The following is a 21,997-nucleotide window of genomic DNA, read 5'->3' on the forward strand; positions in this document are numbered from 1 at the left end:
GAGGCCCAGGGGGTGGGGAGTCAGAATTAATCCAAATTCCTGCTTATTTCCTCAGACTCTTCAAAAAGGTTGTTTCTCCCCAGGATTAGAAAAGGTGCCTTGATAATTCACAGCGCAGAACCCTTTCTGCGCTGTGAATTATAAAGGCAGAACCCAGAAACTTTGCCAAAAGTCACCAAAGCCCTGCTCTCAGCCAGAGGACGGTCAGGACTCCCTCTCTCTGTCTCTCTCTGTCTGTAACCACAATCTCCCTCTCTCAAACAAAGACAAGGCAGCTGGGAGGAAGGGGAGCCTCGAGGAAGATCTGCTGATGCCCCCATCCAATGGATGCCCGGGGCCAACGCACCATCGCCCCCCCCCCCCCCCCCCCCCCCCCCCCCCCCCCCCTCTGCACGCCGCTGCCCCCTACCAGGGGAGCCTTGAGGAAGATCTGCTGATGCCCCCATCCATTGGATGCCCGGGGCCAACGCACCGTCGCCCCCCCCCTCTGCCCCCCACCCCAACCCCTACCCCACCCCTACCCCCCCACAAATGCCGGTACTCTCTCTTCCCCACCACCCCCCCACAAACGCCGGTACTCTCTCTCTCTCTCTCCCCACCACCACCCCACAAACGCCAGTACTCACTCTCCCCCCACCACCACCCCACAAACGCCGGTACTCTCTCCCCACCACCACCCCACAAACGCCGGTACTCTCTCTCTCCCCACCACCACCCCACAAACGCCGGGACTCTCTCCCCACCATCACCCCACAAACGCCGGTACTCTCTCTCCCTCTTCTCCCCCCCCCCACACAAACGCCAGGACTCTTCTCCCCCTCCCCTCCCCCCCCCCCCCCCCCCCCCCCCCCCCCCCCCCCCCCCCCCCCCCCCCCCCCCCCCCGCACTCGATATTGGTAACTGAACGGCGTCAACCATCATCAATGGTTGACGCCGTTTTAAAGCTACTCTGTTTTTCGCCGACGTGACCAGTGGCCACGTCGGTGGGAATTCGGCCCATCCGGCACGGAGAACGTCTGTCTGATAAAAATCAATGACATCCCGCCGGCGCCAGCTGTTTTCAGAGGCTGCCGGCGGGATTTGCACAACGCCGGTTTTTGGCCGCTCGGAGAATTAAAAACCCAGCGGGAGCAACGCCGCCGCCGGCCGATTCTCCGACCCTGCGTGGGGTTGGAGAATTTCGCCCCTGAGCTATTCTGGAAAGTAGGAAAGATTGACATGATATTGGCTCTGTTGAATATGATGATATTATTCAGACTTGAATAAATTACCTAGACAACAAGTTTCAGGATTTATATAGCACTTCAGAACCAATGCATAGCGACTGCATATCAAGCAGTCACAGGTAAACAGTCAACTTTCTTTGTACTGATCCATAGGAATGTGGTTGCTGCACACGTTTGAATTCTGGAAGCATTCTTGAACGTAACCACTCTTTCAAATAATTTACCGTGCGGAAGGAGGCCATTGGGCCCATCGAGTCTGCACTAGTCCTTGGAAAGAGCACCCTACTCAAGCCCACGCCTCCAGCTTATCCCAGTAACCCCACCTAACCTTTTAGATACTAAAGGGGCAATTTAGCATGGCCAATGCACCTAATCTGCATATCTTTGGACCCTGAGAGGAAACCCACGCAGAGACGGGGAGGAAGTGCAAACTCCACACAGTCACCCGAGGCTGGAATTGAACCCGGGTCCCTGGAGCTGTGAGACAGCTGTGCCGCCTAGTTAGTTGAGCAACTTCTGTATATCTGCCATGCAAGCAGTTTTACCTGTTCAAATTTAAATAGGGAAATTACTGGACACCAAAAGTAGCTTTGTAGCAACTGCAAAAGTGAAGTGGCTACAGAAACCACCCCACAATAAGTTGAAAGAGGAGTGACAACCAATAATGTAGCACTAAATTCTTCCTGCACAACTTGTTGTTAGGAGGAAGCCCTACAACCTACCCAACTCAGGGGCCCCCTAGTGCTAGGAAAAATTAAATGCAGACAGATTTCAAACAAATAATTTCACAGGATCAGATTCCTACACTAAGAATAATGAAAGCCTGGAATGAATTGTATGATTTTTCAATACCCAGGTTTCCTAACACTTGTGATTCATCGATTGTGAAATACTTTGCAACATCCAATTAGAGTATCCAATTTTTTTTCAAACTAAGGGGCCCGTTCACCTACCCTGCACATCTTGTGTGTGTGTGTGTGTGCGTGCGCGCGTGCGCGCATGGGCGGCAAGACCCACGCAGGCATGGGGAGGATGTGCAAATTCCACAGTCAGCGACCCAGGGCCGGGTTCGAGCCCGGGACCTCAGTGCCGCGAGATAGCAGGATGTATGCAACTTGCGGAGGCAGGCTGCTTTTGTAACCGTTTCAAATTCTGTCTTAGAGGGCAAGGGAGACAAGCATAAACCATTTTCTCCAAGAGATTTTCCTCCTTTACTACAAGTTCAGCAAGACTTCCCAAGCACTACCAGTTGTAACAATGTTTATAGTGGAGGAGCTTTCCAAGCAACAGTTTACCCATCTTCAATATTTTGGCTCAAATACTATAAATTTCCGTGTCAAAAGGGAAGCAGTGAAATAACCACACAGCCAAGTTTCTGTTAAAGATGGATTCCAGTTTATAAATTACATACATCAAGAATTTACTGTTTTAAATAAGACAGACTTCTTCAGCGATAACTAACTAGTCATGGATCATGGATTGTGTTCCTGGTCATGGATCGTGGGTCCTTGCATGGCTGATGAGTCACATCTTTGACCACACACTTAGCAGGCATTTCTAGGAGTTGGGTTCGGTCCTTGGGACTCTAGATCACTGATATTCCTTTCTCGAACTCTTTCTGGACCTCCACAAAGAATTGTATCCCTTTAATCTGGAGGCGCCTCCAAGTAGGTCTTTTCTGAACAAGGATCTCCTCGGTATGGACGTCTAGTTGCATTTTTTGAGGCAACTTTCAGGGGGTTTTGAAGCTGTTCATTTGCCCTCTTGATCAGGAGCCTGTCTTCCTTTTTCTTTAAAAATTTATTTTTTAGTTTTAAGAATACCCAATTCATTTATTTTCCAATTAAGGGGCAATTTAGCATGGCCAATTTATCTACCTTGCACATCTTTTTGGGTTGAGGGGGCAAAACCCACGCAAACAGGGAGAATGTGCAAAATCAACACGGACACTGACCCAGAATCGAACCCGGGACCTCGGTGCCGTACTAACCACTGTGCCACCATGCTTCACCACCAGGAGCCTGTCTTGAGCTGGACAAAGATTGGCTTTGGCAGTCATGGCATTCCAAGCACATGGCTGGCAAAGCAGAGTTGGTTTCAGATGATCATAGTCTCAATGCTGGTGAGCTTGGCTCCTTCAAGGAAGTTGATTTCAGTATGCCCATCCTCCCAGTTGAATCAGTCTCAGACAACATTGATGGTCCTTTTCTAGGGCCATGAGGTAGTGTCTGTACTCGTCCAGGTTTCAGAGAGAAGAATTAGAAAGATGACTACTTTGTACACGAGGATCTTGGTGTTAGCACGGATGTTGCCGTCAAAGACTCTCGTCCTTGGGCATCTGAAGGATTGGATAGGGTGTTGGATCTCCACATAAATGTCAGGCTTAGGTGAGAGGTGGCTCCCCAGGTAGGGGAAATGTTCCACGTTTTGAAGGGTTTCTTTGTTGATTTTGGAGGGACTGACTGGATTTTGCCCTGGGGCGGGTTGGTCATACTATTATATTAGAAAAAGACCACCAGAAAGAAACTAGGATAACAAAACTGGATATCTAACAAAACTGAATGTTTACACACAACACCATTTGTTGGGTATCAGCAGGCCCTTTGTCAAAATTCATTGAATTTCTAGGACATTCAGCACATCTCCACCGCACCTGCAACGACCCTTCGAAAAAGCACCCCAACTATGCCCCATCTCCCACCATACCCCCCCATCTAACCATTGGACACCAAGGGGCAATTTAGCATGGCCAATCCACCAAACCGGCACATTTTTAGACACGCGAGACGACGGATACATAACGGAGGAAACCCACGTAGCCATGGAGAGAACGTACAAACTCCAGTCACCAGAGGTCAGATTTGAACCCAGTCCCCAGCACTCAGATAGCAGTGCCATCGTGCTAACCCACTGTGCCACCATGCTGTCCACTGTTAATGATTTCCAAGACCTCATGTTCCTCATTAGTATATTCAATTTTCACTAAAAACTAATTGTGGAACAGGCCTCTCAATTAAACAGGCAGTGCTCCTAACAGACAAAATATAAGTTTGTAAAAATAGAACATGTAGAATTTACCGTGGCACTTTGCAGCCAATTACTCTAAAGTGTAGTAATCTTGGTTTCTTTCGTAGATAATTCAGTGTGAGATCTCACAAACAGCAATTAGAATAAATTAAGTAATGGCTGTGGTTGGATTAATGTTGGGTCAGACATTAGGAAACCTTCTTCAAGAAGAGCACCAAGGGATCTTTACATTTTTACTTAAGATGATAAAGTGCCTTGGTTGGACCACTCAAAAGATACAGCACTCCCATGAAACCCCAGCATGGACTATGGGCTCAAGTCCTAAAATACAGCTTAAGCCTTCTTTTTAAAAAAAATAAATAAATTAGATAATTCAATTATTTTTTTCTCAAATAAGCAGCAATTTAGTGTGGACAATCTACCTACCCTGCACATCTTTTGGGCTGTGGGGGTGAAACCCATGCAGACATGGGGCAAAGGGGTAAACTCCACACAGACAGTGATCCAGGGCCAGGATCAAACCTGGGACCTCGGCGCCGAGAGACAGCAGTGCTAACCACTGCACCAGCATGCTGCCCTCATCTTAAGCCTTCTGATTAAGATGCGTGCTAGCATTGAACCAAAGTCAACACCTTGGTACCAATTCCCACGAGTCAGAATACCAAAGTTCAAAGGTAACCTCAAAATAAAGATTTGCTGATTTCTTTTCACATTGACCCCACTTTTAATTTTAAAATAACCCATAAGCTAAAGCTCAGTATTCGTATCTCACGAGATGTTCTTTGAAAAGATGCCAGGTAGATTTGAATGCAAGTTTTACTGAGATTGATCTTTTACTTGCCCCAAAGTCTGTAGAAAGTGGAAAACCCAACTGATTTTACCTACCTATTTCCTAGCCTTAGGAAGGAGGTCAACTGCAAGAGATCAACTGACAAGCATCAGTCTATGGTCAATGTTAATAGCAAAATATCTATCACCAAATGGTCTGCAGAGATTTTCAAATTGCTATTAATATTCTGCAGCAATCTACTACTTTAGTAACCAGGCACGGTAGCTTCACAACTCCAGGGTCCCAGGTTCGATTCTCGGCTTGTGTCACTTGTGGAGTCTGCACGTTCTCCCAGTGTCTGCACGAGTTACCGCCGGGTGTTCTGGTTTCCGCCCACAAGTCCCGAAATACTGTCAGGTAATTTGGACTTTCCAGATTCTCCCTGTGTGTACCCGAACAGGCGCCGGAATGTGGCAACGAGGGAGTTTTTCCACAGTAACTTCACTGCAGTGTTAATGTAAACCTACTTGCGACAATAAAGATTATATTATAAAACTGAGCTTGAAACAGATTTAATGTGGACACAAATGATAGAAACGGAGTGTTTGGCAAGTACAACTCAACTGAAAATCCTCTTTTTCAGAATATGAAGTGCTTTTTGGCTTGCATTTCATACCCTTATGTCCCAGAGCATGTTACAGCCAATGAAGTCATATAGAACATAGAACAGTACAGCACAGAACAGGCCCTTCGGCCCTCGATGTTGTGCCGAGCAATGATCACCCTACTTAAACCCACGTAACCCGTACACCCGTAACCCAACAATCCCCCCATTAACCTTACACTATGGGCAATTTAGCATGGCCAATCCACCTAACCCGCACATCTTTGGACTGTGGGAGGAAACCGGAGCACCCGGAGGAAACCCACGCACACACAGGGAGGACGTGCAGACTCCACACAGACAGTGACCCAGCCGGGAATCGAACCTGGGACCCTGGAGCTGTGAAGCATTGATGCTAACCACCATGCTACCGTGAGTCGAACAATTTACAAATAACAAAGCGTCACAAAAAACAATGCTGCATTCACAGGACAGCGCAACAAGCGCCGAAGGGCCTGTACTGCGCTGTAATGTTCTATGTAGTAAAACAAAACGTGAACAACACTGACTAGCTAGCATTTATTATCCACCCCAATTACCCTTGAGAAGGTGATGGCATGCTGCATTCTACAACCACTGCAGTCCATGTGGTGTAGGAAGACCCAGTACTGTTAGGGAGTTCCGATGATGTGGGGAATTTGTAGGTGGTTGTATTTCCAGGTGTGTGCTGTCCTAATGTCCTTCTAGGTGGAAGACGTCATGGGTTTGGAAGTTGGTGACAAACGAGCCCTGTGAGCTGCTGCAGTGCACCTTGTAGATGGTAAGTACACGGCTGCCACTGTGATTATGTTTTGGCAATGTTAGTTGGAGGATAATTATTGGCCAGGACAATAGAGAACTCTACTGCTCTTCAAAAGTGCCATGGCTTCTTTTATGTTGACCAGAGGGCTGCAGGCAAAGCACTTATCAACAGAGAACAATTTCCTCACTCCATTGAACTGTCAGTTTGACTAAACACATGACATTCTGGCTCTTGCAAACGTATTACCGATGAGCAAAGTTAAGTTACACCTGGAAGCTACCTAAAGCTATCAAAAACACCACAAACAAACTTGTTTACAGTTGCCGAGTATGTCTATTTTGGTTATAATAGCCAGATCTAAATTATAGACATGAGGCTTTAAAAATTGGTTTGTACAGAAGGAATAGTTTCACAAGATTGCAGGAAAAACATACAGGGATTAAAAAACTGCAGGGAAACTGGAGACATTGAATTTTTCAAATTCCTTTTCATCAATTTCTGTTCTTTCCCACCCATGGCATTAGGCAGAGGACAAAAAAAGGTCAAACTGCCCATGGACAAATAATCGTGTCAGAAGCCATTTCCCCCTCCCCACCCAGACAAGAGTCATTTTCATTGGGATTCCAAATTGTATCTATTGAACTTATATTGGTTACCACTTACTCCTTCATGGAATAGGAAGACAGTGCTGCCAAAGTAGGCAGTTTTACAAGACAGGAAAATACAGGACGACTAATAAATTACAAGTACTTAAAAAATGCAAGCATGTCACTGCATACAGCATTCTGATGTATTGTCAAAAGCTTTTAACAGACAAGTACTTGCAAGTAAACCAATTTCCCCAAGCCTCAAGGGCACAGGAAAAAAAAATCAACATAAAGTTTAAGTTTCTTTACCATTTAACAGTTTAATTTAGGGAGTGGCATCTTTTGACTGGAAGGTTAAACCAATAGCCCATCTGTTCTTTCAGTTAGACAAAGTTGCAGCAATACCAAATTAATTGACCATTTCTCAATTGTGCAGAGCAAGATACCATAGACAACAAATCAATCCCTGTAGTAGTTTATAAGTGTGGAAGGTACTGAAAGTATATATATTGCTCTTTCAGCTCTGCCTTGAACAATGAAAAGCTTTCTGGTCAATGATTAGGCAAATCTATTTAAAACATTTTTTCTTCATTAACAAACATTCCATCAATCAAAGGCAGACCACAATCTGTTTCTAGTTCTGTCAATGCCAGATGTGGTCAATTTGCCCAATTTCTTAAATGCAGATGAACCATTTTCCAACTGTGATTCAACTAGCATTACAGCCCTTGCACGTATACTGGAGACCTTAAAACAGCACACTTCCCAATTTTCTAGCTCAGTAGTGTGGAGGGGGAAAAAGTGAATCCTGCCAACCGAAGGTGAAGTTGGCAGCCTGGGGAACTGGGAAAGAGCAGACATGCAAAACACTGGAGAGGCAGAGGCTAACATGGATTCTGGGAGACTGTAGTCAATACTCGAGACATTTACCATCCATTGTAAAATATTTTCATTCAAGTGACTAATACATACGCACAGGCCTGGTTAAGTGTCAGAGCTAGTCAAGTGAAAGGCCACCACAAGAATCTCAAAAGCAGCCTTCACCCATTGTTTGTTCACATTTCCATGAGTTCATAGATTACCAACACAGTATCAATCTTGACCAGATTTCTGGAGCACTACACTGAAGAACCAGCTAGAGATCAGGCTATTTTACATAGACGAGAAAGGACTAATTCTGAACCTTTCAGTAGAGGAGCCATTAGGAAATAGTAACTGTAATATGATAGAGCTTTATGTTAAGCCCGAAAGTGATAGTTCATTCTGAAACTCTGGTCCCAAATCCAAACAAATGGAATTCTGAAGGCATGAAGGTGAAGTTGGCTATGGTGGATTGGGAAAATACATTAAAAAGGTTTGATGGCAGACAGGTAATGGCTAGAATTTTAAGATTTGCCTTGTCTACAACAAATATACATTCCTCCAAGACAAAAAAAACAGGAAAGATGGTGAATCACAGTGGCTAACAAAATTTAAATACTGCATTAGGTCAAAGGAAGTGGCTTATAAATTTAAGAAAAAAAAGTGGTAAACCCAAAGAATGGGACTAATTTAGAACCCAGTAAAGGAGGATCTGCAAGCTAGCAATTAGCAAAGGCTCACTGTGAAAGCTTATTTAGGTATGTGAAAAGGAAAAGATTAGTGAGGACAAATGTGGGCTCATTACAGGCAGAGGCAAGAGAATTTATAATGCAGAATAAAGAAATGACAGAGAAACTAAATGACTTTGTGGGTGTCTTAAGACACAAATCTCCCAGAAACATGAGGGAACCAAGGAACTTGTGAAAATGAGGAACTGGAAGAAATTAGTATTAATAAAGAGGTAGCACTCAAAAAGTGATTAGATTAAAGGTTGATAAATACCTGTGACCAGATCAGGTATATACCAGAGTAATGAAGGAGGAAGCAGTCTTTCAAATTCTTTTGGAAAAGGTTCCAGCAGACTGGAAAGTTGGTAAATGTAACCCCCAATGTTGAAGGGAGAAAGAGGGAAAACAATTACAGACCTATTAGGAGTAGGGAAAATGTTAGAATCTATTATAAAGGATGTGATAACTGGACACTGGGTGGGGTCCACATGGATTAATGAAAGTTTTGACAAGCCCGAGGTGTTCAGGGTGGTAAATGTAGCACAGATGAAAAAAGAACCAATAAAGGGGACATATTTGAGTTTTTCAGAAGGCTTCTGACAAGATTCCGTACTTGTTAGCAAACCAAATTCTAGCACTTGGGATTGGGGAGAAATATATTGCTGGAGTTTGAGAATTGGTTAATGAACAGAAAACAGGAGGAACAAAGGGGGTGCCGCAAGGATCAGTGCTTCAATATGGGGACTAAATATAATATTTGATGACAAGACTAGGTGAGAATATGAGAGTTGAGGGGACACAAGGAGGCTTTAAGAGGATTTAGACTGGTAAGTGAATGGACAGGAACACAGGATGGAATATATGTGAATAAGTATGAAGTTTATACACTTGGTAGAAAAAAAAGGCAGAATTTCATACATGGTGGGTGTCTGGGAAGTGTTGATGTCCAAAGGGACCTGGGTAACCTTATTCCGAGTTTTTAAAAGTTAGCATGCAGCTGCAGCAAACAATTAGGAAGGCAAGTTGTATGTTAACCGTCAGCACAAGAGGAATGGAGTACAGGAGTAAAGATATCTTGCTGCAATCATAGAGAGCCTTGGTGAGCCTGCGCCTGGATTCAATGTGTAATTTTGGACTCCATATCCAAGTTATACTTGTCAGAGGGAGTGCAGAGGCTCACCAGCCTATCCCTGCAACGGCAGGATTGTTTTATGAAATGGAGCCTCTATTCGCCAGAGTTTTGAAGAATGAGGGGTGATCTCATTGAAACGTACAAAATTCTTACAGGGCAGATGTAGATGGGATGGTTTCCTTGGATGGGGCGTCTAGAACCAGATGACAGTCTCAATAAGTGGCAGGCCATTTAAGAATGAGACAAGGAATAACTTCACACAGAGTGGTGAATCTTTGGAATTTCTGTCCTAATGGGCTGTGGAAGTTCATTTTAAAAAAAATAAAAATTTGAGTACCCAATACGAATTTATTTTTCCCAATTAAGGGAGCAATTTAGCGTGACCAATCCACCTACCCTGCACATCTTTGGGTTGTGGGGCGGAAACCAATGCAAACACGGGGAGAATGTGCAAACTCCACACGGACAGTGATCCAGAGCTGGGATCGAACCTGGGACCTCGGCGCTGTGAGGCAGCAATGCTAATCACAGCACCACCGTGCTGCCCTTACGGAAGCTCATTGAGCATGTTCAAGGCAAATCAATAACTTCTTGGATTTTAATGACATCAAGGGATATGGGGAAAAGTATCAGTGATAGATGCCAGCCATGATCTGTTTGAATGACAGAGCAGGCCTGACTGGCCAAATGGTCTGCTCCTAATACCCATGTTCTAACTTCTTGTGCCTTCAATATTAACTGCTGCAGTCATCTGCTTTGGCCCTAGAATTCCTATCCTAAATGATTCCCTCTTATGCAATAAAACTTCTCTCCTCTGGATCAATGTCAAATTGTTTGATAATACAGAAGTATCTTAGATGTTTAAACAAGTTAAAAGGGAATGCAAAGTAATGTGAAAATTGGATTGTTGGCTGTAGGTCTGCAGGGTAATTGATCAACAGCACTGGAGGCATTTTCACACCTATATTTCAGCACCACAACTACCTATAGATTTGACACCATTTGTGGTTGGAGAAAGAAAAAACCCATTTGAGGTTGGAGCAAGAAAAAAAAACACAAGGTACATCTGGCATTCTAGAACATGGCTAATTTTGTAAAGCATTACATTCTCCAAGAGGAGCCAAAACAAACCTCAGGACATTTAATGAAACCCCAGCACATCCAGTTCTTGCTTTGTGTTGAAGCAGTGAAAATATGAACTGCCTTAATCAAGAATGACAACGGTACATCTTCATGATTTGTAATGGAGTAATATTGAAATAATCTCTCACAAAAGGGGCAACAGGAGTTTCTCTGCCTCTCCCCAGCACCTTCTTTGGCTTTATTTTTCAATGTTGTGGACTTCGAGAGAATCCCTCCCCCTCCGACTCACAGGTTGTGCGTTGGGAAACTAAAGCTCCTGGTTGCACACTTTTATAGAGCAAAAAGTCCTTGCAGATACCAGCCAAATTTTAATTTTTAAAAAGTAAAACCATTCAATGTATCACAGAAGAACTGTCACAGAGCAGGAGGCAACCATTCGACATGCAGTGCCTGCACTAGCTCTCCAAATAAGCAATTCACCAAGAGGGATTCCCCCCAACTTTTCCCACCTCATTCTCAAAAGTCTAAGTCCCCTTTGAGTGACGCAACTGAACCTGCCTTTGCCACATTTTGGCAGGGCATCCAGACTAACTACTCACAGCATGAAAAAGTTTACCCAAGTCACTTTTGCTTCTTTTGCCAATTACCTTAAATCTGTGCCATTTCTTCTTCATTCTTTCACAAGTATTAAGGCGAAATTAATGGGATTGAAGGTGGACAAATCTCCAGGGCCTAGTAATCTTCATCCCAGTGTATATAAGGAAATGGCCCTAGAAATATTAGATCCATTGATAGTCATTTTCCAAAATTCTTTGGACTCTGGAATGGTTTACAGGTTGGAGCGTAGCGAATGTAACCCCTCTATTCAAAAAGGGAGGTAGAGAAAAACACAGGGAACCATAGACCAGTGAGCCTAACATCAGTGGTAGGGAAGTTGCTGGAGTCCATTACCAAGGATTTCATAGCACAACATTTGGAAAGTAGTGGTGTAATTAGACAAAGTCAGCATACATTTATGCTTGATAAATCTACTAGAATTCTTTGAAGGTGTAACTTGCAGAGTTGGCCAGTGAGAACCAGCGGCTGTGGTTTATTTAGACTTTAAGACTTGACAGGTCTCACCTAGCCTAAAGTTAAAGCATATAGGATTCTGGGTAGTGTCTCGAGATGGATAGCTGGTTAGCACATTGGAATAAATGGGCCTATTTTCGGATTGGCAGGCACTGACTATTCGGGTACTGCAGAGATCGGTGATAGGACCCCAATTGTTCACATTATATAGTAATGATTTGGATGAGGGAACTAAATGTATTCTCTCCAAATTTGCAATGATACAAAGATGGGTGGGAGGGCGAGCTGTGAGGAGGATGCAGAGATGCTGGAGTAGGATTTGGACAGGCTCAGCGAGTGGGCACATGCAGTATAATGTTAGATAAATGGGAGGTTACCTTTTTAGCAAAATTAGGAAAGCAGATTATTAGAATGGGTGTAAATTGAGAGGCGGATGGGCAGCATGGTGGCGCAGTGGTTAGCATTGCTGCCTCACGGCACCGAGGTCCCAGGCCACTGTCCGTGTGGAGTTTGCATATTCTCCCCATGTTTGCGTGGGTTTCGCCCCCACAACCCAAAGATGTGCAGGGTAGGTGGATTGGCCATGCTAAATTGACCCTTAATTTAATAAATATATAATTGGGTACTCAATTTATAAAAGAAATTGAGGCGGATACTCAGCGAGACCTTGGTTTTGTTGTACAGTCGCTGAAAGCAAGCATGCAGGTACAGCAGGCAGTAAAGGTGGAAAATTGTATGGTGGTCTTCGTGGTGAGAGGATTTGAGTATAGGAATAGATATGTTTTACTGCAATTGTGTAGGGCATTGGTGAGGCCACACCTCGAGTATTGTGTGCATTTTTGGTATCCTTACCTGAGGAAGGATGTCTTGCTATGGAGGGAGTGTAACAAAGGTTTACCAGACTGATTCCTGGGATGGTGGGACTGGTCTATGAGAGACTAAACTGGTTACAATTATATTCATTGGAGTTAGAAGAATGATAGATGTGGTGAATCTGTGGAAATCGCTACCTCAGTAAGTAGTTGAGGCCAAAACAGTGCAATTTCAAGAAGGAATTAGATACAGATCTTGGGGCTAAAGGGATCAAGCGACATTGGGTGTGGGTGGGGAAGAGGTGGGATCAGCCATGATCATACTGAATGGCAGAGCAGATGTGAAAGACCAAACGGCTTCTATTTTCTGTTTGCATCCCATCTACTCAGTCCAGTCACCTGATTTTGAGCACTTCTATCAAATCTCCTCTGTCTTCTCTTCTACAAGAAAAGGCCTAACCTCTCCAATCTATATCACCATGACTGACGCTCATCGGTGCAACCATTTTCATGAATATGTTTTTCACTCTCCCCAATGAGTTCACATCTTTCTTAAAGTGTGGCACCAAGAACTGGTCACAATACTCCAGCAGAGGCTGAATTAGTGTCTTATACAAACAAGTTCCACATAACCTCCTTGTAAACTATTCCTATTAATAAAGCCTAGGGTGCTGTATGCAGTGTTTTCCAAACTTTTCCCCCCTGGGCCCACTTTTTTGCCAACCAGCTGACCTTCACAACCCACACCAACAAAATGCAGTTTACTTTTTAAAAAAATGTATTTGATTACAAACATGTATCAAAATAGGTTACAGTGAACGAACACCCCGGGAAACATGCTTCCCTACAATCAACTATACAGATTTTTCCTCTTTTTCACCCCCCCCCCCCCCCCCCCCCCCCCCACCGCGACAAACAGCCCCTCAAACACGGTCACAAACATCCCCCACCTTTCCTCAAACTCCCCTGAAGAGCACCGTAACTCATACTTTATATCTTCTTTAATCGTAGCAAGTCATACAGGTCACCAAACCAAGCCACTACTCCCGGTGGCGATGCTGACCACCACTCCAGCAAAAGGCGCCACCGTGCAATCAGAGGCGAAGGCCAAGACATTGGCCTTCCTCCTCTCCATGAGCTCAGGCTTCTTGGAGACCCCAAATATCGCCACCAAAGGGTCTGAATCCACCTCCTCCACCACTATCCTGGCCAAGACTACAAACACTCCCGCCCAGAATCTTCCCAATTTTTTGCAACACAAAAAATATGTGCGCGTGATTCGCTGGCCCCCGCACACACTCATCTGCTACCCCCTGAAAGAACCCACTCATTCTCACGCAAGTCATATGCACCACCTTAAACTGTATCAGACTCATCCTTGCACACGAGGTACCGTTCACCCTATGCAGTGCCTCACTCCATGCTCCCCAATTGATCTCCCCTCCCAACTCCTCTTCCCATTTCTCCTTGATCTTCACCACCTGCTCGCCTCCCTGCTCCCCCAGCCACTTGTATATATCCCCAATTCTTCCCTCCCCTTCCACATCCGGGAGCAGCAGTCGCACCAGCAGTTTATCCCGGCAACCACCTCCAGACCTTTCGCGCAAAGTCCCTAACCTGCAGATACCTGAACTCACTCCCCCTCGACAGCTCTACCCTCATTGCTTACCTTTAAATGCGAAAGGGGAGCCTGTCTGGCCCTCATCTCACTTGTATCAGGTTCAAAGGAGGAGAGGGCAATGTGCATAACAGGTGCAGACACCAGCCAGTTATTTGTGCCATCTTCATCTTTTATGAAAAAAGGAAAATCTAACCTCACATGAAGGACCATAGCAACAAAATACTTGGTTTTACTGAGCATTGTACATTCCTGAGATACTACACCAGAATGCTGACAACCTAATGGGTTTTTGGCATGTTTTTAATTGTGCTATTACAAGTCAACCAAAGCAGCACAGTCTTTTAACTTAAGAGTCAATTCTTAAAGTTACCAACTGACTGGGGTGACAACCGCAAAACCATTTTTTCCACCCACCACTTCTCAAAATCTGAAACTTTCATTTGCCAGTACTTGCCTGCATATAATACATGGACTTTGCATCCTTCTTTGTTTGGCACAATTGACAAAAGCAAACTTAAGAAATCATCTTTATACTGCTTTGTTCTTAAGTTTCTTCTTTGTAACCAGAGGCCCTGGAGATAGGTACAGTGCTAACACGAGCACTGTACTGTCTTGCCCTAGACTCTCCTGATGCAGCTCTGCCCTATCAGATTCTGTTGCGAGATCCTGTCAAATATGTAAACTGCCTATTTGAGTGTCTGTCCGTCTTTGAAGAAAACCATTCATCTTCACAGTTCACTTGCCTTGCCTGCCTCAGCTGGAAAATGGAAGCAATACTGCTCCGTGATGAAAGCATATACCCGGAGGATGCTTGATGTCAAGTCTACATGCAGGGCACGTGATGTTCTTACTGCTGCTGCTTCTGGACAGAAGACTCCACATAGCCTCATTTATTTTCATTTAAAAGGCAGCAGTGGCTGCCATTCTCAATGTAAAAGTTGGTAGCAGCTGTTGGGTGCTTCTCCCTCGATCGGAACCATGACAGGCAGCATCACAGAAAAATACAATGCAGAAAAGGCACTTTGACCCACCGAGTCTGCAGTGCTGCATGAAAGGCACCTGATCTGCCAACCCTAATCCCATTTGCCAGCACTTGGCCCATAGCCTTGAATGTTAAGATGTGCCAAGTGCTCATCCAGGTACTTTTTAAACAATGGAGGCAACCCACCTCTACCACCCTCCCAGCAGTGAGTTCTAGACTGTCTGGGTAAAGACCCTTCAACTAAGGTGAACAGCTGTTCCCTATCCACACCCCTCACTCTTCTCTGCTCCAGCGAAAACTACCCAAGCCTATCCAACCTCTCTTCATAACTTGCGTTCCATCCCAGGCAACATCCTGGTGAAGCGCCTCTGCACTCGCTCCAGTGCAAGCACAATCTTCCTATAATGTGGCGACCAGAACCACACACAGTACTCCAGCTGCAGCCTCACAATCATTCCATGATTATTTAACCTGCATTTGTACACGTGACTACTAATTTTGTTCTGAATTAGTGTTTCTAGAAGATTGCCCACCACCACTGAAATTAAACTGACTGGCCTGTTATTGACCGACAGCAGTGGTTAGCACTGCTGCTGCACAGTGCTAGGGACCCAGCTTTAATTCCAGTCTTGGATGACTGTGTGGAGTTTGCACTTCCTTGCTGCGTGAGCGTGTTTCCTCCAGGATCTCCAGTTTCCTCCCCTCCCACAGAGGTTAGGTGGGTTGGCAATACTAAATTGCCCCTTGGTGTCCAAGGACGTGTAGTTAGGTGGGGTTATGGGGATAGGTAGGGTGCTCTTTCAGGTGGTCAGTGCAGACACAATGGACTGAATAGCCTCCTTCAATCTGCAATGTAGGAATTCTATGGTTCTAGTGGGCTTATTTCATTCTCTTGTTCAAAAAAAAGTAAAACATTTTTAATTCTTCAGTCTTTAGTAACCACCTGAAATCAAGGAAGTCAGGAAAATTATGGCCAATGTCTGTGCAATTTCGATTCATTTCCTTCAGCATCCTCAAATCTCAATTTGGCCCTAGTGCTTCATCAATTTTTAAAGCATGGACAGCTTATCTAATACTGCAATTTTAAACCCATCTTTCACCATAGCAGCAACATCTTCCTTGTTGAAGACAGATGTAAATAATTAATTTAGTACCTCAGGTTTCAACCCCCCTCCCCCCCCCAGTTAGCTGCCAGTCGCTTTTCATACTCCCACCCACTTCTTCACTTGCTTTTATTTACTTCTCCTCTGAACCATCTATACTCAGCCTGGTTCTCACTTCTATCGTTAACTTGACAACTGTCAGAATTTTTAGTTCTCATCACCCAGGAAGATTGCTCTGGATTAACTTTTCCTTTTGAGGGAATACACCTGAAGTACCTATGTCTGAAGTACTTCTTTGAAGGTAGCCCACCAGCTACCATTTTTTTCTGCCAATCTTTGATTCCAATTTATTTGGCCCAATCTTTTCTTACCCCATTGAAGTTGGTTTTCCCCCAGTTCATCATTCTTATTCTGGATTGTTCTTGGTCATCTTCTATAGTCAACCCAAACATTATGATACATGATCACTGTCCCCCAAATATTCCCCTACTGATATTAGCCATTAGCTATGGTGACATCCAACAAAAGAATTGCCCACTCTTGGATTCTTTTCCCATGGTGCTGCTTTTATACAGATGTCAAATTGCCTATGGAAAGGACCCATTTAATGTTTCTACTGCCCCATCAGCAGTGCCTTCACTGTGCTGCCAAATATGCTCAGTTAAAGCCGTCATCCTGGTTACCGCAGGTTCTCATAAGAGAAACATTACTACTATACTCAAACAGCTGCACATTCACGAGTGCCAGCATGTATCTGATGCTCATATTCTACTTCAACTTGAACAACCACTATGTATTCTTAGGACTGAGTAATACAGTTTACACATCTAATTTGTTGAATTATCTTGGTTGCTTCCCCCAACCAAGTCTTCTCTACTGGACAAAAATCTAGCTATTAAGAATCAGCAATACAATTTGGGGCCACTTGCAAATACTGACAAATTTAGTAGACAAGCACCCCATGTTATGTTAGTTGGGATTGGTCATTTTTATTTTTTTATTTATTTTTTAAAATTTAGAGTACCCAATTATTTTTTCCAATTAAGGGGCAATTTAGCGTGGCCAATCCACCTATCCTGCACATCTTTTGGGTTGTGGGGATGAAACCCACGCAGACACGGGGAGAATGTGCAAACTCCTCACGGACAGTGACCCAGGGCCGGGATTCGAACCCGGGTCCTCAGCGCCGTAGGCAGCAATGCTAACCACTGTGCCACCGTGCTGCCCTGGTCATTTTTATTTAATGCACTTAAAAAAAGGGAAGTAAACAGGCAAATGCAATTTCACACTTAATCTCAATGAAATTGGCAGTTTGAGCACATTTTCCTTTCCATCTTCCCAAAAATAATAAAATGTTTGTTGGCATATTGTTCAACAAAGGTCCAGGCATCTTGTATCAATTGAATCCCTACAGTGCAGAAGGAGGCCATTTGGCCCATCGAGTCAGCATCAACCCTCCAAAACAACACCCTATGTGGACCCACTCCCCTTACCCTATCCCCATAAACCCACCTAACCAACACATCTTTGGACTGTGGGAGGAAACCCAAAATCACCCAAGGCTGGAATTGAACCCAGTCTGGGGCATTGCGAGGCAGCAGTGCTCGCCACATGCTTTTTCCCTTCCTTATCTTGGGGGTCAATGATCATTAATCCCATGCCTACTTACCCGCTTCAACAAATAGTATTTGTCTGTCCTGCTCAGCTATTTGCTATATAGTTAGCTAATCCAATGAAATAGTTAAGGCAAGATCACAAATTTTAAGTATTCCAATTTGTGGAAACATGATAAAGTTCCAAATATTTTACATATAATCACACAAACTGAAGGCTGCAAATACAGAGATGAAATGTTGGTACACACAGACCACCAGTTCTTTTCCCACTGAAGTCAGATTCAAAGGTGGGCAAATGTAGATCTTAAGTACTCAAAGTGGATAGCTTCCAAACAAGATCAGAAAGTATATCAATCATTTAGCTATTGCCCAACTGGAGACCAGCTAACTTAGAATCATAGAACTCCTACAGGGCAGGAGGCAGCCATTCGGGCAATCTAGTCTACTAGCATTGATGAGTGAACATAAGAGCATGAATAAGCCATTCATCCCGTTGTGCCTACTCAGTCATTCAATATGATTATGGCATTATGGGCAATTCAATTCCTTTTACACACACTATCCCCATAACCCGTAACATTTTTGTTGATTAGAAATCTATCAATCTCTGCTTTAAACATACTCAATGACCGAACTTCCACAACCCTCTGGGGTAGAGAATTCCAAAGATTCACAACCCACAGTCCTAAACGTACCCCCCTTCCCCACCTAAAATTTAGCCATCTGATTCTAGACTCCTGAACCAAGGGAAACACCCTGCCTGCATTGACTCAGTCAATTCATCTAAGTATTTTTTAGGTTTCAATGAGAACACCTCACTCCTCAAAACTCTAAAGAATACAGGCTCAGTCTGCCCACTCCCCCTTCATAAGTCAGTCCCGCCATCCCCAGAAAAAGTCTGGTGAACCTTCATTGCACTCTATGGCAATAATATCCTCTTGTCATGGGACCAAATCTGCACAGTCCACCAGGTGCTTTTCAAGCACGACCTCAATACTCCTGTACTCAAATCCTCTTGCAATATTTCATTAGCCATTCTAATATAATAGCCTTCAGTGACTTTTGCACAGAACACAGGTCCCTCTGCACATCTACACAATTTCTTACCATTTAGGGAACACTCTGCACATCTGTTCCTTCTACCAAATGTGGTTTACCTCACATTATATTCCATCTGCTTGCCCACTAGACAAATATTAAACCTCGTGGCAACCATAGCCTTTTGCTCCTTCATCCGCCCCAATCACAACCTGCAGCCTAAGTAACCAAGTTACGCCTTACAGTAATTGTGAGCTCATGAAAATTTTTTCACTCAGTCAATTCAAGAAATAGGCAAAGAAATCTACATTTGTGAAGAACCTCACCACAATGCATAGTTAGTGAATTAAAGGCAAACTCAGCTGATATGACCATAGCCAAAAACCTACGAATAGCAAATGGAAAAAGTGACCAGGTACTAGCTGAATATGGCTAAGCTCTGTGTTTGAAGCTCTTCATGGCATGTCGTGAGTTGTGAACACAGCCCAGTCCATCACACAAACCCGCCTTCCAGCCACTGACTGTCTACACCCCCCCCCCCCCCACCACGGCCTTGGGACAGCGAGCACCTCTCAACAGGTTATTCCCTCTTAACTTCTTCTATTGGGCATGAGATACAAAAGTCTGAGAACACACACCAACAGATTCAAAACAGTCCTTCCCCACTGTTACCAGACTCTGGATTGGCCCTCTTATGGACTGATTTGATGTAGTACTGCATTCCTGTGTGCTTCACCCGATGCCTGTGTCTATGTATTTATGTATGTCCCAAGTTCATTTTCTCCCCTCATATATGGAATGATCTGTCTGGACTGTACACAAAATACTTGTCACTTACCTCAGTACATGTGACAATACAACAAACAAATCCAATGGGATCTTTTACGTTGATCTAAAGTCACAGGTCTAACAAGACATGGAATTAAAATGAGTAACTCAAAAGACAGCAATTTAAACATCCTGGATGTCAGAAAAATCACTAAATGGCACCACACAACCATTATTCAAAAATTAAGCCCAGGGATGTCAATGAGTGTTTTATGGAAGGGGTGGGATTTAAGTAGGGTCTCGAGGGGAATAAGAAATATTTGGAGAAAAGACAAGATTTTAAAACTTGGGCCTCAACAGCAAAAAGACAGTTACTAATGGTCAGGTGTAAAGGACAGGAAGAGGCGAGAGTTACAGCGAGTTCAGAAATCTGTAGGGCTTGAAAAATGCTAGACAGGGAAGAGCTCATGGGAGACCATTTTACATGGTTTTTTTTTTGGGGGGGGGGGGAGGGGCAGGTGGCATGGCAAAGAACAGAAACTAATAATAGGTAACAGTGCATACATTTACTAACTTCTCAACAATTACTTAACATAGTACACACTTATGTATGCCAAATCAAGGTGAGCTCTAGGTAGTTGCTGCTTTTGAAACATTTTAACATACAATATTAATATCTGCATTTATAGAATTTAATTTATCACATGTACCTAGGTACAGTGAAAAGTATTGTTCTGCAAACAGGCCAGATAGATCATTCCATACATGAAAAAACATATGACATGCATAAATACACAATTCAAATAGATAGGCACAGGCATTGGGTGAGCATACAGAGTGTAGTACTACTCAGCAGAGAAGATATGAAGAAATCAGTTCAGTCCACAAGAGGGTCATTCAGAAGTCTGGGAATAACAGGGAAGCTGTTTTTGAACCAGTTAGTGCATGTTCTCAGACTTTTGTATCTCCTGCTCGATGGAAGTTGGGAGGGAACAACTCTCCCAGGTGGGAGGGGTCTTTGATTATGCTGCCTGCTTTCCCAAGATAACAGGGGGTGTAGACAGATTTATATAGCACCTTCAACAACCACTAAAGAGTGTTTTAATGTAGGAAACAATGGAAAACTGAGGACATCAAAGGCATGATAGCAACATTTGACTATGGGGACAATTTCATAACAGCTGCATCGCATGAATGGGACACCAAATTATCGATTTCCTTCAAAAGATTTTTTACGTATTTGGAAAAGTTCGTAAAAACTGAGATAGATTAACATTCCAAAATTTTGTTAGCACTTTCACAAGTCTTTGAGAAATATTGTTCCCATGCCAAAACTATAAGACGACCCCTCCCCGAATTCGACGCAATGGCGTCCCAGAGTTATAACTTCTAAACTTTACTATGAGCAACCCCACAACATCCCCTTCTGTGAAAAGTGCATCTTGAGGGATGCGCAATCTGCTTGTGGGGCGCCACGCAGCAGGTTTGAGACCGGTGGGACTGGAGTGTCACCAGGTTGGCGGCGGTGGTGCAGCGATCCCTCCCTCCCCCGGGCCCGCGCGCGCTGCCCGAGCCATTGCTGGGCCTTCATCCCCGGGGGGAAACCAACTCCCCGAACTCCAGAGTCAGGTAACCACTCGACACGCCAACCGCCGCCACCGGCTCTCGACAGACCGCCCGCGGAGTTAAGTAAGCGAGAGGCGCCCACCCATGGGATAAGAGATGATCGCTTCCTTACCTCGCAGGACGCCTATAAAACTCGGAGTCTATCCAACTTCCTCACTGCCGCCGCCCAACTTCCCTGATAACCATCAAGCCCGGGGCAACCGCCGGAAATAAACCCATCGTCAACCCCTCTCCAAAACAGGGGGGGGGGACAGGACATTACAGAAACCAGGTGATACTGAACCAGAGACCGGTTTCAATGTGAAAGGACACCACTAACACTGTAAAACTATTTAATTAAACAGGTCTCTAAAATCTTAACGTTAACGGCGCCGATTATTGCTTGAGAAATGTTACACATCTCTATCCACCCCCCCTTCTTGCAGTTGAAAGTGGTAGAGCCGGTGACGGGAGCGGGTCGGCATTCCTGAGGTGTCACGTGCGCGCGGAGGAGCGCTGCACATTGCCTTATTAGGCGGTGGAGCGCAGCGTTTCCTGCGCT

The 21,997-nt window shown here is 44.4% G+C and overlaps 1 protein-coding gene across 1 annotated transcript in view; it reads right to left on the bottom strand.

Annotated features, from left to right (window-relative positions):
• LOC119972458 (myosin regulatory light chain 2, smooth muscle minor isoform) overlaps window positions 1-21,717 on the bottom strand; it is a 28,609-nt gene extending 6,892 nt beyond the window's left edge. Inside the window, exon 1 of the mRNA XM_038809186.1 lies at window positions 21,569-21,717. The gene's annotated coding sequence lies outside the window, so the exon portion shown is untranslated. The remainder of the gene's footprint in view (window positions 1-21,568) is intronic.
• Between the last annotated feature and the right edge of the window lie 280 nt (window positions 21,718-21,997).

The sequence above is a fragment of the Scyliorhinus canicula genome, chromosome 10, assembly GCF_902713615.1.
Source record: "Scyliorhinus canicula chromosome 10, sScyCan1.1, whole genome shotgun sequence".
Lineage (NCBI taxonomy): Eukaryota > Metazoa > Chordata > Chondrichthyes > Carcharhiniformes > Scyliorhinidae > Scyliorhinus > Scyliorhinus canicula.